Source organism: Agelaius tricolor, unplaced genomic scaffold (genome assembly GCF_023055355.1).
Source record: "Agelaius tricolor isolate 1412-34295 unplaced genomic scaffold, bAgeTri1.0.p SCAF_29, whole genome shotgun sequence".
Lineage (NCBI taxonomy): Eukaryota > Metazoa > Chordata > Aves > Passeriformes > Icteridae > Agelaius > Agelaius tricolor.
In genome coordinates this window covers 5,570,001-5,582,655 of record NW_027269289.1, presented here as the reverse complement: position 1 = coordinate 5,582,655, position 12,655 = coordinate 5,570,001, and the positions used below count along the sequence as shown (strand labels likewise).

The 12,655-nt window shown below is 47.2% G+C and overlaps 1 long non-coding RNA gene across 7 annotated transcripts in view; it reads right to left on the bottom strand.

Moving 5' to 3' along the window:
* The window catches only part of LOC139600902 (uncharacterized), a 160,483-nt gene that overhangs the window by 76,965 nt on the left and 70,863 nt on the right, over positions 1-12,655 (bottom strand). For all 7 annotated transcript variants that reach the window (XR_011682703.1, XR_011682706.1, XR_011682704.1 and 4 more), the window contains 3 exons: positions 12,552-12,623; positions 12,202-12,309; positions 7,406-7,452 (listed from right to left, as the gene is read on the bottom strand). This is a non-coding gene — a long non-coding RNA (uncharacterized lncRNA). The remainder of the gene's footprint in view (positions 1-7,405; positions 7,453-12,201; positions 12,310-12,551; positions 12,624-12,655) is intronic.

Here is a 12,655-nt window from a genome sequence, read left to right as displayed (position 1 = left end):
GGAAAGGCCACAGTGAGACCTCCTGGGTTGGGGACACCTCTCTGAGAATCCGTGTGTGTCCCAGGGACAGGAGCTGAGGGGACAGCCAGAGATGCAAATCCTGCACCCTGCTCCACACCGTGAACGATGACAACAAAGTGGGAGCTCAAAGGCAGCTCCAGGAGTTGTGCTGCTGGCTGCATCTCCAAGGGCTGGATGGCATTTCAATGCCAACAGCCCATCCAGCCAAAATGTCAAAAAACCCCAGAGCTCCTCCCCAAATTTGCTGTGTTTTCATCAAAGCTCTTTGTGTAGCTGCGAGGCACTGGAGACATTTACACCCCAGCAGCTGAATTTCTTTAGTTCTGCATCCAGTGGAGTTCAGCCATCAATGGAAAAGAAAAATTTGTGACCACAAGGGACTCTGTCAAATATTCCTGCTGCTGTCCTGGAGCATGGAAAAGCAAGTCTGCTGCTGCACACAGGTCTGACTATTTGCATTTTTAATAATTCAAGAGTTTAATTAGTATCATGCCCTTAATCAGAGGCTGAAAATACAGCTGAAGTCATCAGAGCTTAATTAGTTAAAAAAAAAAAAAAAAAGATTCTGCAGTGAAAATGTCTCGACAAACATGGAGCTCTGTCCTCAGCTTTGGGCTTCAAATCAGCTTTTACCTGTTGCTTCTGATTATTCCAGCCCACCTCAGAAAAATTTAAAATCCTCAAACAAATCAGTTCCATTTATCCCTATGAACTCTTCCACAGCTTTCTTGAACTAGACTCAGGAAAAAAATCCAAAAAACCCAAAAAAACCAAAAAAAACCCCACCACCACCACCACCACCAAAAAAAAAAAAAACAAAACAAAAAAAAAAAAAACCCAAAAAAAAAACCCCAAAACAGTTGGAAAATAATAAATTAAATTAAAGCAGGTGTATCCCATAAGCTGCACGTGAAATTCCCCTCTGCAGGAAATAAAACATCCACAAGAGTCGCTGGATCTTCAGTCAGGTCAGCAGGAGCACATTCCTGAGGGGGATCACTGGATGGGCAGAAAAATCCCCTTTTAGCAGCGGGACTGGGAGCTCAGACTGGTGCCAGGTGGAGCCTGGGATGCTCAGGGGAGTTATCCCAGTGTGGGATGAGCAAATCCAAAATCCAAAATGCAAAATCCACTCCCATCCCTTCCCTCCCTGCAGCTTGGTGGGGTTGTACAGGACATCCTGGATGGGCTTTCCCAACAATATTCCATTCAATTCTGGAATTCATCACTGCCCAGGGCCGTGGAGACCGAGCACACCCCCAGGTTCCAAAATGGATTAGTGAAATTCATGGAAATTAGGCCAAGCCCAGGCAATTAAATATGCTAATCCGGATGCAACTTCCAGTTCAGGAAGTCAGGCAGCCTCATGCCCTTCCACCTCTGATTTATTCAGAAAAAGGAAGCCAGAAAAAGTTCTCACCATGCCAAAACTGTCCCCTGGCTCTGAGCATTAGTGAGAATTGCAGTAAATCCTTTTTTTTTTGTTGGCAGGAGGAGGGGGATCTATTTTCCCTCAGTAATGATATCACAGCCTGCTGTTTCTTTCCCTCTGCAGCTCCTGAACCTCTGGGGAACCTCCCAGCTCGCTGTGTCCTCAGGAATATCCCAGATAAATCAGGGAAACCCACTGGAAGGTGAAGCAATCACAGAGAGCACTAAATTCCATTTCGTGTGGAATTAGGAATCCAGTCACTTATGTACCTAGGAAAGGTCTGCCTGGATCAGACTGAAAAAAAAATGGGTTTTTTTGGGAGTACTGGGCCAGAAGAAGATTCTAGAAATTCAAGATGGAAAAACGGAATTTTGTTTGTCCACAAGGAGAGTTTCAGTTTGTTTGTCCACAAGGAAAGCTTCCTGTAGCCCCAGCAGAGTTTGATTTATTCCTGACACTCCTGGGGGAGCTTTTACATATATATATATATGTATTTTTTATATATATAAAAAAAAAAAAAAATATATATATATATATATATATATATAAAATATATATAAATATAAATATTTTTATATATATAAATAAATATAAAATGAGTTTATAAATACAAATAAATTTAAAATAAATTTATAAATATAAATACATTTAAAATGAATACATTATAAATAAAATGCATATAAATAAATTTTAAATAAATACATTTTCTTCCGTGCCCTCATTCCCTTTGAACCCTGCTCAGCTCCTGACCCAAGGAGCAGCGTTTGGCCTGGATTTTCTGCTCCCTGCTCCCTTTACCTGCCCCAGGAATTTCCCCCTGCTCCTGGAGGTGTTTGGGGGCTTTGCTGCAGAGCAGAGGACAAGATGACAAATGAGCCAGCCCACAGCCCAGGAATGCAAGAGAGTCCCAGCTATTTTTAATTAAGAAGCGATGACAGCTGACTGCATTCCCTGACACTGCAGTGAGCGGCTCCCTGACCCAGACACCGTGGGCCACCCTCCTGTCAGGACCCAGGACATTCCTCCAGACCCTGGCAGGGGGCTCAGAGACCTTGGTACAGAGTCAAAACCACCTGGGCCTTGGATTGTAACCCATGGGAACAATTCCCAGCTTTGTGTGAGCTACAGGAGTCTGAGTAGAATGATAGTGGATTTATCACAGGGTGAAAATGTAGAATTTTGGGGTTTTTAGAATGGGGGTTCAGGGGGCAGGATGGAGGGATTTGGGTGGAAATTCCTCTGGCTACCCTGGAGGGCTCCAGACCCTGGCAGGGGGCTCAGAGACCTTGGCATGGAGTCAAAACCACCTGTGCCTTTGATTGTAACCCATGGGAACAATTCCCAACCTTGTGTGAAGAGTTACAAGCCACAGGGGTTTGAATAGAATGATAGTGAATTTGTCACAGGGTGAAAAAGGAGAATTGTGGGGTTTTTAGAATGGGGGTTCAGGGGAGCAAGATGGAGGAATCTGGGCATGCCCAGCCTTTCTCCTTCTTCTCCTTGGCCTCCATCTTCTGCTGTGATGGTGGCACTTTGGGATTGGTTTAGAGTAGAGACAAACTGTCTAACACAGGTGATGGGTATTGGGAAGTGATGGTAAATAATGAACATGTAGTTTTTAGTATAAAAAGATAACACCAGGGTGCCTCAACCCGACCTGCCAGACAAACCCCAGCAGGTCAGAGCAAGAATGTGACAGATAAGAGAAAATAACCTTGAAAAACAGAACTGAGGAATCTCAACTTCTTCTTCAAGCATGGGGCTGGGAAAAAAAAGACTTTTTAATACCTTGGGAGCCATTCCAACAACCCAAAACCTGAGACCCTCTGAAGCCCGGCTCCCATCGGTCCCACCAATGCTGCTGCTATTTATAATATGAATTATAAATTTATATGCACGTCTGCACAGATGCAGGGATCACCAAAGCCAACAGCCTCCAAACCCTGCCAGAAACGTGGCCAGGCTGAGCAGCAGGAGGAGGCAGCAGGTGAGGGGAGGACAGCCAAGGTCGCCCTGCTGGAAGTGCCAATTCTCATCTCTAAGAAATGTTCTGAAGGTTTGGACAAATTCAGCTGTTATTTTCATTTTTTTTGGTTGGTTAAAGCAGTAATAGATTGAGCAGGGGAGAGGCACAGAGACAGAAAGAGCAATTCCTGCTGTAAGGCGGAGAAGGGACAAGGCAGCAGGGGCTTTTCTCAGGGGTGGGCTTTTGTCAGCCCACAGGTCACAGGGAGGGTTTAGCTGAGAAAGACCAGAGTGACCTGGATTTTGAAGGGTAGGGATTCACCTGGCCTCATGTAAGGACTCTTTGGCAGAGATGGGAACACAGTCCAGGTGTCCAGCTCACACTGGCACAAGAGACTGGCACAAAAGTGGCACCAGACAGCCCTGGGAAGGTGTCAAGAGGAAAACACCAACCACAAAGAGAGAATATGAGACTGCCTTTTGTTCTCAGGGCTCACACAGCACTGAATCCAGCAGCTGATCCCTTTACCTTGAGCTCACTTGTTGGTTTTAGCAGAGAGATAAAGGAAAGGTTCCTTTCCAGCCTTTCCAGAGGGCCACAGGGAAGAGGGATGAGCCAGCAAAGTCACCCAGATCACGTAGGAACTTGGCACGAGCGAGACAAATCCATTAAGGGCCATCATCAGGAACTTTCCAGGCTGGCTGCAGGCTGGGAGGGGGCAGAGCTGCTCTCTGCTGTTGCTAAGAGAGCCCCCCCAGCCCTGCTCTGCCGGCCCAATCCACGGCTCCCTCCTCCCATTGGCTCCGCAGCCGCATCGAACCATCCTGACAGCTTTTCCTCCTCCTCCTCCTCCTCCTCACCCTGCTGCCTTCTGCCTATGGCCTATCACCAGGGGAGAGCCAGCCAGCCACGGAATCAATACTTGGTGCATTTGCATTTGCATTCCAGCCCTGCCTGCCCGTGTCTGTGCATCCCCAGCCGTGCCCACGGAGAGCAGGGGTGCCAGGCTGGTGCCTGCAGTGCCACAGCCTGCAGGACCCAGGGACCATCAGCATCCTGCCCTGTGAGCCTGGGCACAGGGGTCTGAGGGTGAGGGAAGAGACCAGGATCTGACTCCATGGTTCAGAAGGCTTGATTTATTATTTTATGATATATATGATATTAAAGCTATACTAAAAGAATAGAAGAAAGGATTTCATCAGAAGGCTGGCTAAGAATAGAATAGCAAAAAATGATAACCAAGGCTTGTGACTCGGCTCTCTGTCCGAGCCAGCTGGGCTGTGATTGGCCATTAATTAGAAACAACCACATGAGCCCAATCCCAGATGCACCTGCTGCATTCCACAGCAGCAGATAACCATTGGTTGCATTTTGTTCCTGAGGCCTCTCAGCTTCTCAGGAGGAAAAAATCCTAAAGATTTTTCATAAAAGATGTCTGTGACACTGCCAGGCCTCTGCTTTTCTCAGAAGGTTGCAGTTTATTGCAGCCCCAAGATGTGTGAGCAGTCTCTGTTTCGGCCTGTACGTTTGAAGAAGCAGTCAGGGCTCTTCATTTCTCGCTCTCAAGGTTGTTTATTGTTCCTTATCTATAAAAATTTTTCTCCTGCCCTGCCAGGTCCATCCAGCAGGACAGTTCAGGCACTCTGCCTGCCCCAGGGCAGGGTTATGTCTCTATACTACAAACTATGTGTACAATATTTACAATTACTTCCCAATACCCATCACCTATGTTAGACAGTGAGCTTCTACTCTAAAGCAATCCCAAAGTGCCACCATCACAGCAGAAGATGGAGGCCAAGAAGAAGAAGAAGAAAGCTGGACACACCCAAGTCCCTCCATCTTGCCCCCTGAACCCCCATTCTAAAAACCCCAAAATCTATTTTCACCCAGTGATAATTTTATTATTACACTGCTTAAACTTCTGTGGCTTTCAGGCCTTCATACAAAGCTGGCAATTTGCTCCATGGGTCATAATCAAACCCAGAGGTGCTCTGGGCTGCGTGCCAGGGTCTCTGAGCCCCCTGGCAGGGTCCTGGCAACTGTGGACACCCAGAGGGATGCACTGAGTTCTGACAAGCTCCTTCCCAGCAGCCTGGCTGAACTGGTGTCCCCAGCTCTGTGCTCACTGCACACCAGGGGAAGTGTCACAGCTCCGTGAGTGATGCCCTGTGCAGTGAGATCTTAGGAAGTTCCTTGGCCTGAAGGGATGTGGGAGCCTTCTGGAGCAGGCAGGGAGTGTGGGAACACACCCCAGAGCCACAGAGAGCTTCCCTGGCTGGAGCAGGCGCTGCTTGGGCACAGCCAGGCTGCAGAAATTTGGGAGCAGGGAAATCCTGGTGGTGGGCAGTGAGACACAGCAGCACTGGGACAGCTCAGCAATCCACCCCAGAGCAGGTCAGGATTTGGGAGCAGGGAAATCCTGGTGGTGGGCAGTGAGACACAGCAGCGCTGGGACAGCTCAGCAATCCACCCCAGAGCAGGTCAGGATTTGGGAGCAGGGAAATCCTGGTGGTGGGCAGTGAGACACAGCAGCACTGGGACAGCTCAGCAATCCACCCCAGAGCAGGTCAGGATTTGGGGGCAGGCACAGGGAAGGGACAGGGGAGTTGGGACAGGCTTCCAGCACCCAGCAAAACAGGCTGGGACTGACCCTGGGCATCAAGGAAACACCAAACAGCCAAATATTGCCCCTGGCTTTGGAACAAACTGGGAGAAAGAACTCCCTCAGTGGAGACAGAAACCTGGGGCACCAGGAGAGGGGTGAGCAAGTCCAAAGGCAAAGCCAAGCAGCTGATGAGCCATCCCCAGGCACACTGGGACACCAGTGAACAGCAGCCCTGTGGCTGTTTGCCCTCCCCACTCAGGTGAGTCAGCATCCGGACTAAGGAAGAAAAACTGGAGTTTCCTTTTCTGTCCAGGACAGCAAGAGGTCAATGAACCCAGCACAGCCATCCACTGGATGGACACTGTCCCTAAATACCAGATTTTCCCATCCTGGACATTCCCTTTGCTCTCTGTCCTTTATATTACACAGTTAGGCAGAGCTCTAACCCAGACTGTTGTCAAATAACACAAATTGTTGATCAAGACAGGAAAATTTCCTCAGAAAATTTCCACTGCTAAACCTATTTATTTGTTTCAGGGGTGGGGGTGGCTGGACACAAGACACCAGGTCAGTTAAAAAAAAAAAATAAAGTCTGACCTGAATAAAGCATTTTTATGAAATCCCCAGGGATGGTTTCTTTAATATGAAATGGAACTTGGAGTTGAAAGGAGGAGAGAGAAGAAAAGAGCGCGCATAAAAATCAGGTTCAAATCCCTGCTTGGCCTCACTCAGCAAAGAACTCTGAATTAGGTCTACAGTGACTTAAACAGCTTCAAATATTTTGGGATCTCTCTGCAGTTCCTGTGATCTAAGTTTCATCCCGAGGCAGAACAGCAAGAACGTTCTGAGCTCCCAAAACCGACCCCGGCTTCGGACGAACGGATTAAACCCGGCTTCAAAACAAATCTAATTTTTTATTTTGGAGCTTCTGCAGCGTGGAGATGTCTGCCCTGTCATTCCTCCCAGTTGTGTGCTCACACTGGTGCAGAGCTCCATGGAAGAGAATTAATGGGCTGGAAGAAAGGCTGCAGTTATTTTTCTGTCTCTGCACCATGTGAGGCTCTCCCTGTTGCCTCGAAGAGAAGCATGAAATTAAGCAAAAAGCCAGGATGATAAAATGAACTCCAATAGGAACTTTACTGTGAGTTAAACCTGTTGTGGCTACTCAAGACAAAGCCTCTGAATTCAGCTTTTCTGATCAATAAAAGCCTTTTAAATAAAATGAAAGCTCTCAGAGTAATTTTAGGGTGGAAAAGATTCCATCCCTGACAGCCTGGCTCCAAATTTTTCTCCTTCCTGTTACTTCCTACAGGAACATTCACCTGGACATGTTAGATTTGCTCTGGTTGGGAAAAAAAAAATTAAAAAATCAGATTCTTACCAGGAATATGGAAATATCCAGCAGAAGTCAGAGCTGGGATGGAGCACCTGGAGAAACAGCAAGAAGATGAAGATGAGGAATAATGTGAGTAATATTGAGAATATTCATCTGATAGGATGGGTACCTGAGAGGAAACCCCAACCCAGCAGAGGGAAAATCGTGTCCATGGCCGTGTTTCCCTTTCCAGGATGGATCTGCCTCTAGCCCAGGGTTCCAGGATTCCTCTCCCCACCTGCCTGGCACAGCTGATGGAGAACGAGAGCCAGGAAACCTGAGAGCCATTCCCGAGCCAAGGACTGTTCCCAGCTCCCTTCTGCTCTCAGATTCCCCGTTCAAAAGATAAAATCCCCAAAATATTCATTTTCACATCTCCCTTGTCTCAACAGCCACTGAAATATCAGCAGTCTTGTCTTTTTTTGTTCTCAGAAATGCTTTTCCACGCGCGTTTTGGAATTTTCGACAGCAAAAGTCAAGCCAGGGCTGCAGCCCTCCTCGCTTTGTTGCACAACTGCCCTGAAGGGATCTGATCCCTGCCTGTCTGCTCCTGGTTTGATCCCCAGCCCCATCCCATGGACACAATTCCTCAAGAAGCTGGGATGGGTAATAAAGCCAAACCACAGGAATAGTTCCCACAACTGCTCTGTTCCTCTGATGCCAAAATCTCTCCAAACCTCAATTTCATCTTGAAATAATTCAGGACAAGGTGTTATAGTCCCATTTTGCTGTTAAAAAGAGGTGCAGCAGAGTGCTAAGGATTGTCCCAGGCCATAAAAACAGCAGAAAAAATGCAACCAAAGCCCTGATTCCTGATCCAGAGCCACTTCCTCCATCCCAGTGGAAAACGGTGTTTCCTAGGATGACTAAAAATATTGGGATCTTCTGTGAAATCGAGTGGGGTGCCTAAATGTTGAGGTGAAACAACCAGCCCAGCATGGGAAACTGCAAAAGGGGACAGAATATCCCAACTTCCTGAGCTCTGGTCCCATAAACAGCTTCACAGCTTGTTTCCCACACAGGCACCTGGATTTTGGGGCAGGCAAGGGGTGTTTGTACATGGTCTTGTTTTCCCTTTCCCTTCACATCCATCCACGGCCAGAATGTAAAAATCCATGTGCGTAAATATCCATGTGCATATCAAAGGTATTAAAATGAGAAGGGACTTTGATGTTGGACTCGAGAAAATGCTGCTGACACCAGGCAGAGCTGTGGGAATGAGCTGCCTGCTCAGAAATCCGAGGATTTGAGGACAGACCTTCCCCTCAAGGTGCTTCTTCCCACCCATCACCTGCTCAGGAAAATGAATTTCCCATGGTTAAGCCTTGGCCCCTTCTCCTGGGTTTGTGCCACCCCATGAAACTGTCCCAGTATCACCATAACAGCCCAGAATAATCAGAATTTTGGTAATTAGAGACGTATCTGGGTGCCTTTGGTTCCAAACCAATTCTCTCAAGAATGACCCTTAAAGCAAAATAAATCAAAAAGAATAAGCAAGAAAAAACAACTCCCTGCACTCATTCGTTTAGGATGACAGATCAACAAACACAGGCATCTTATTTATTTAATTTTTTTTCCTTCACAAGCAGCTTTTTATATCTCCTGACCCAAAATAAGCCCAGCCCCAGCTGCAGTGCCATGTCAAACAGTAATTACTCTATAAAAGGCTGACCAAATGGGGATATTGGTGGGCCAGAGGCACGGAATTATTTTAGGACTCACACAAACTTTCTCTGGGAGTGGAGAGAGGAGCTGTGGGCACAGTGGTGCACCTGAGAAACCAGCAAACACCAGAGGGGTTTTGTTTTTATTTTTCCTGCTTGTTCCAAGCCTCACCACCTGGTGTGAAATGGCTTTCCCAAATTTCAGCTCAAGGGAAAAGGGAAAAAAAAATTAAAATAAAAAATAGAAGTGAGATCTGTTTACTCCTCAAAAAAGAGGCTTTGCTCTGTGACAGGTTTGGAATTCCTGCCGAACCTCACCAAAAACTTGTGGCAAGAATGGAAGCAAGACCCTTGAAATATTTCATTCTGCTGGGAGGAAACAAAAAAATAATTTAAATAAATAAAGTCTCATAAAATTCCCACAATGGTTGGAGGAGACCTCAAAGCTCACCCAGTTCCATGACAGGGACACCTTCCACGACCCCAGATTGTTCAGAGCTCCAGCCAGCTCAAGGATGCACTTGCTCCTGATTTTTGGCAATGTTTTGGCAATATTTTGATGATTTTTGGCAATATTTTGACAATATTTAGGCTCCCTGAATCCCTCCTGCCGAGCTCCTGATTTAGGAGCCCCTAAATCCCAACTCCCTCAGACCCTCAGGAACCTGAATCCTGTGGGAAGATGGGGAATCTCTGTGGGGAATCCTAGAGGGGCTCAGTGTCTGAGAGGGGCAGTGCTTGGTTCAGGAACTTGTTCCTGGTTTTTGGCAATATTTTGGCAATATTTTGGCAATATTTTGACAATATTTAGGCTCCCTGAGCCTAAAGGAGCAGGAGCCCCTAAATCCCAACTCCCTCATCCCCTCAGACCTTCAGGAGCCTGAATCCTGTCAGCTTGTGGGGAATCCTAGGGAGGGGCATTGCTGGGGCAGGGCAGTGCTTGGTTTAGAAACTTGTTCCTGGTTTTTGGCAATATTTTGACAATTTTTAGGCTCCTTGAATCCTTCCTGCTGAGCCTAAAGGAGCAGGAGCCCCTAAATCCCAACTCCCTCTTCCCCTCAGACCTTCAGGAACCTGAATCCTGTCACTTGTGGGGAATCCTAGAGAGGCTCAGTGTCTGAGAGGGGCAGTGCTCAGTTCAGGAACTTGCTCCTGATTTTTGGCAATATTTTGACAATATTTTGGCAATATTTTGACAATATTTAGGCTCCCTGAGCCGAAAGGAGCAGGAGCTCCTAAATCCCAACTCCCTCATCCCCTCAGACCTTCAGGAACCTGAATCCTGTCAGCTTGTGGGGAATCCTAGAGAGGCTCAGTGTCTGAGAGGGGCAGTGCTTGGTTCAGAAACTTGTTCCTGGTTTTTGGCCATATTTTGGCGATATTTTGACAATTTTTAGGCTCCTTGAATCCTTCCTGCTGAGCCTAAAGGAGCAGGAGCCCCTAAATCCCAACTCCCTCATCCCCTCAGACCTTCAGGAGCCTGAATCCTGTCACTTGTGGGGAATCCTAGAGAGGCTCAGTGTCGGAGAGGGGCAGTGCTCGGTTCAGGAACTTGCTCCTGGTTTTTGGCAATATTTTGACAATTGGCAATATTTTGACAATTTTTAGGCTCCCTGGATCCCTCCTGCTGAGCCTAAAGGAGCAGGAGCCCCTAAATCCCAACTCCCTCATCCCCTCAGACCTTCAGGAGCCTGAATCCTGTCACTTGTGGGAGGATGGGGAATCTCTGAGGAATCCCAGAGAGGCTCAGTGTCTGAGAGGGGCAGTGCTCAGTTCAGGAACTTGCTCCTGGTTTTTGGCAATATTTTGACAATTTTTAGGCTCCCTGAATCCTTCCTGCTGAAGTCCTGATTTAGGAGCCCCTAAATCCCAACTCCCTCATCCCCTCAGGAACCCGAATCCTGTGGGAAGATGGGGAATCTCTGTGGGGAATCCTAGAGAGGCTCAGTGTCTGAGAGGGGCAGTGCTCGGTTCAGGAACTTGTTCCTGGTTTTTGGCCATATTTTGACGATATTTGGCAATATTTTGACAATATTTAGGCTCCCTGAGCCTAAAGGAGCAGGATCCCCTAAATCCCAACTCCCTCATCCCCTCAGACCTTCAGGAACCTGAATCCTGTCAGCTTGTGGGGAATCCTAGGGAGGGTCATTGCTGGGGCGGGGCAGTGCTTGGTTTAGAAACTTGTTCCTGGTTTTTGGCCATATTTTGACAATTTTTAGGCTCCTTGAATCCCTCCTGCTGAGCCTAAAGGAGCAGGAGCCCCTAAATCCCAACTCCCTCGTCCTCTCAGACCTTCAGGAACCTGAATCTTGTCAGCTTGTGGGGAATCCTAGAGAGGCTCAGTGTCGGAGAGGGGCAGTGCTCGGTTCAGAAACCCTGCAGGAATCGGTGGAACTTTTCCAGCTTCCAAAATATCCCTGCTCCTTCTGCCATGGGCAAACAGGGTGGAAGAGGAAAGTGGTTTAGTGAGTAAGAACAGAGCAAATTCAAAATAGAAGCAGAGGGGATTAAGGCAAATACCCAGAGTGTCCCAGCCTGTGTTTACTGCCCAAATCCTGTGGCAATTCCTGCTGGTTTCAGGGGGTTCTTCCTGTGTTGTAACTTTGGGATTAAACTTGGCCACTGCAGCTCCCAGGAGGGAAATGCTTCTCCAAGCCATCCTCCAGTCTCAGAGCCCAAGGCACCAAACTGCACGTGGATTTTTGCTGGAAGGGCTGGGAGAAAGTGACAGCATCTGCCTGATGTGAAATTCCCATCCTTAATTAGGGATTTCAAAAATAAATCCAGTTTTCCTAGCAGGATGGAGGGTGTCAAAAAAAAAAAAAATAAAGGGAGGTTTTAATGATCTCAGTGAGACTCAAGTCTGTTTTCCACTTAATATGTGTTTTTGCACCGAGGAATTTCATAGAATCATGGAATTATTTGAGTTGGAAGGGTCCTTAAAGATTACCCTTTTCACACCCCTTAATTTCAAATGAAAAATTTGTGGCAGCAATGGGTTTGTGTGATATTTCCCAGTAAAAATACACAAATAAATCTGAGTTTAAAAGTTCCCGAGCTCTTAATTCTCAGTTCAGTTCCCAGCTGGCACAAGGGACAAGAGGCTGATCCCTCCAGGTGATGGATGGGACATCTCACCTGCAAACAGCTCCTGCTCAGGCTGCTGGCCACTGGGAAGGAGATGGAATTGGGATGGCAGATTTTCTGTGTGCTTCTCAAAAAAGGCTTCACCAGCACTGGCAGACCCTGCAAAAGAAGGGAATTCATGGTGAAATTAGAAATTAACTCCAGATTTTCCTCAGCTGCTAAGTGCTGCAGAGCCCAGCTCTGGTCAAGGCTGGGAGTGGCCTCAATGTGAATATTTTCCTTAGTTCCTTCCTCTTTGGATATCCCTGATTCTGAAACCTTCCTCTGAACATAACTGAGGTAAGCACAACACAGAAATTGCAGGATAATTAGGGAAAATCATGGAGAATAAATCCACATACCCTGTGCTCCACGGAGTGGCTCTAAAATGCTGGGGGTTATTCCTTCTCCCTCAGTCTGCCACCAGCACTCGGCTACATGGGAGAAAAGGGATTGAAACGGAATT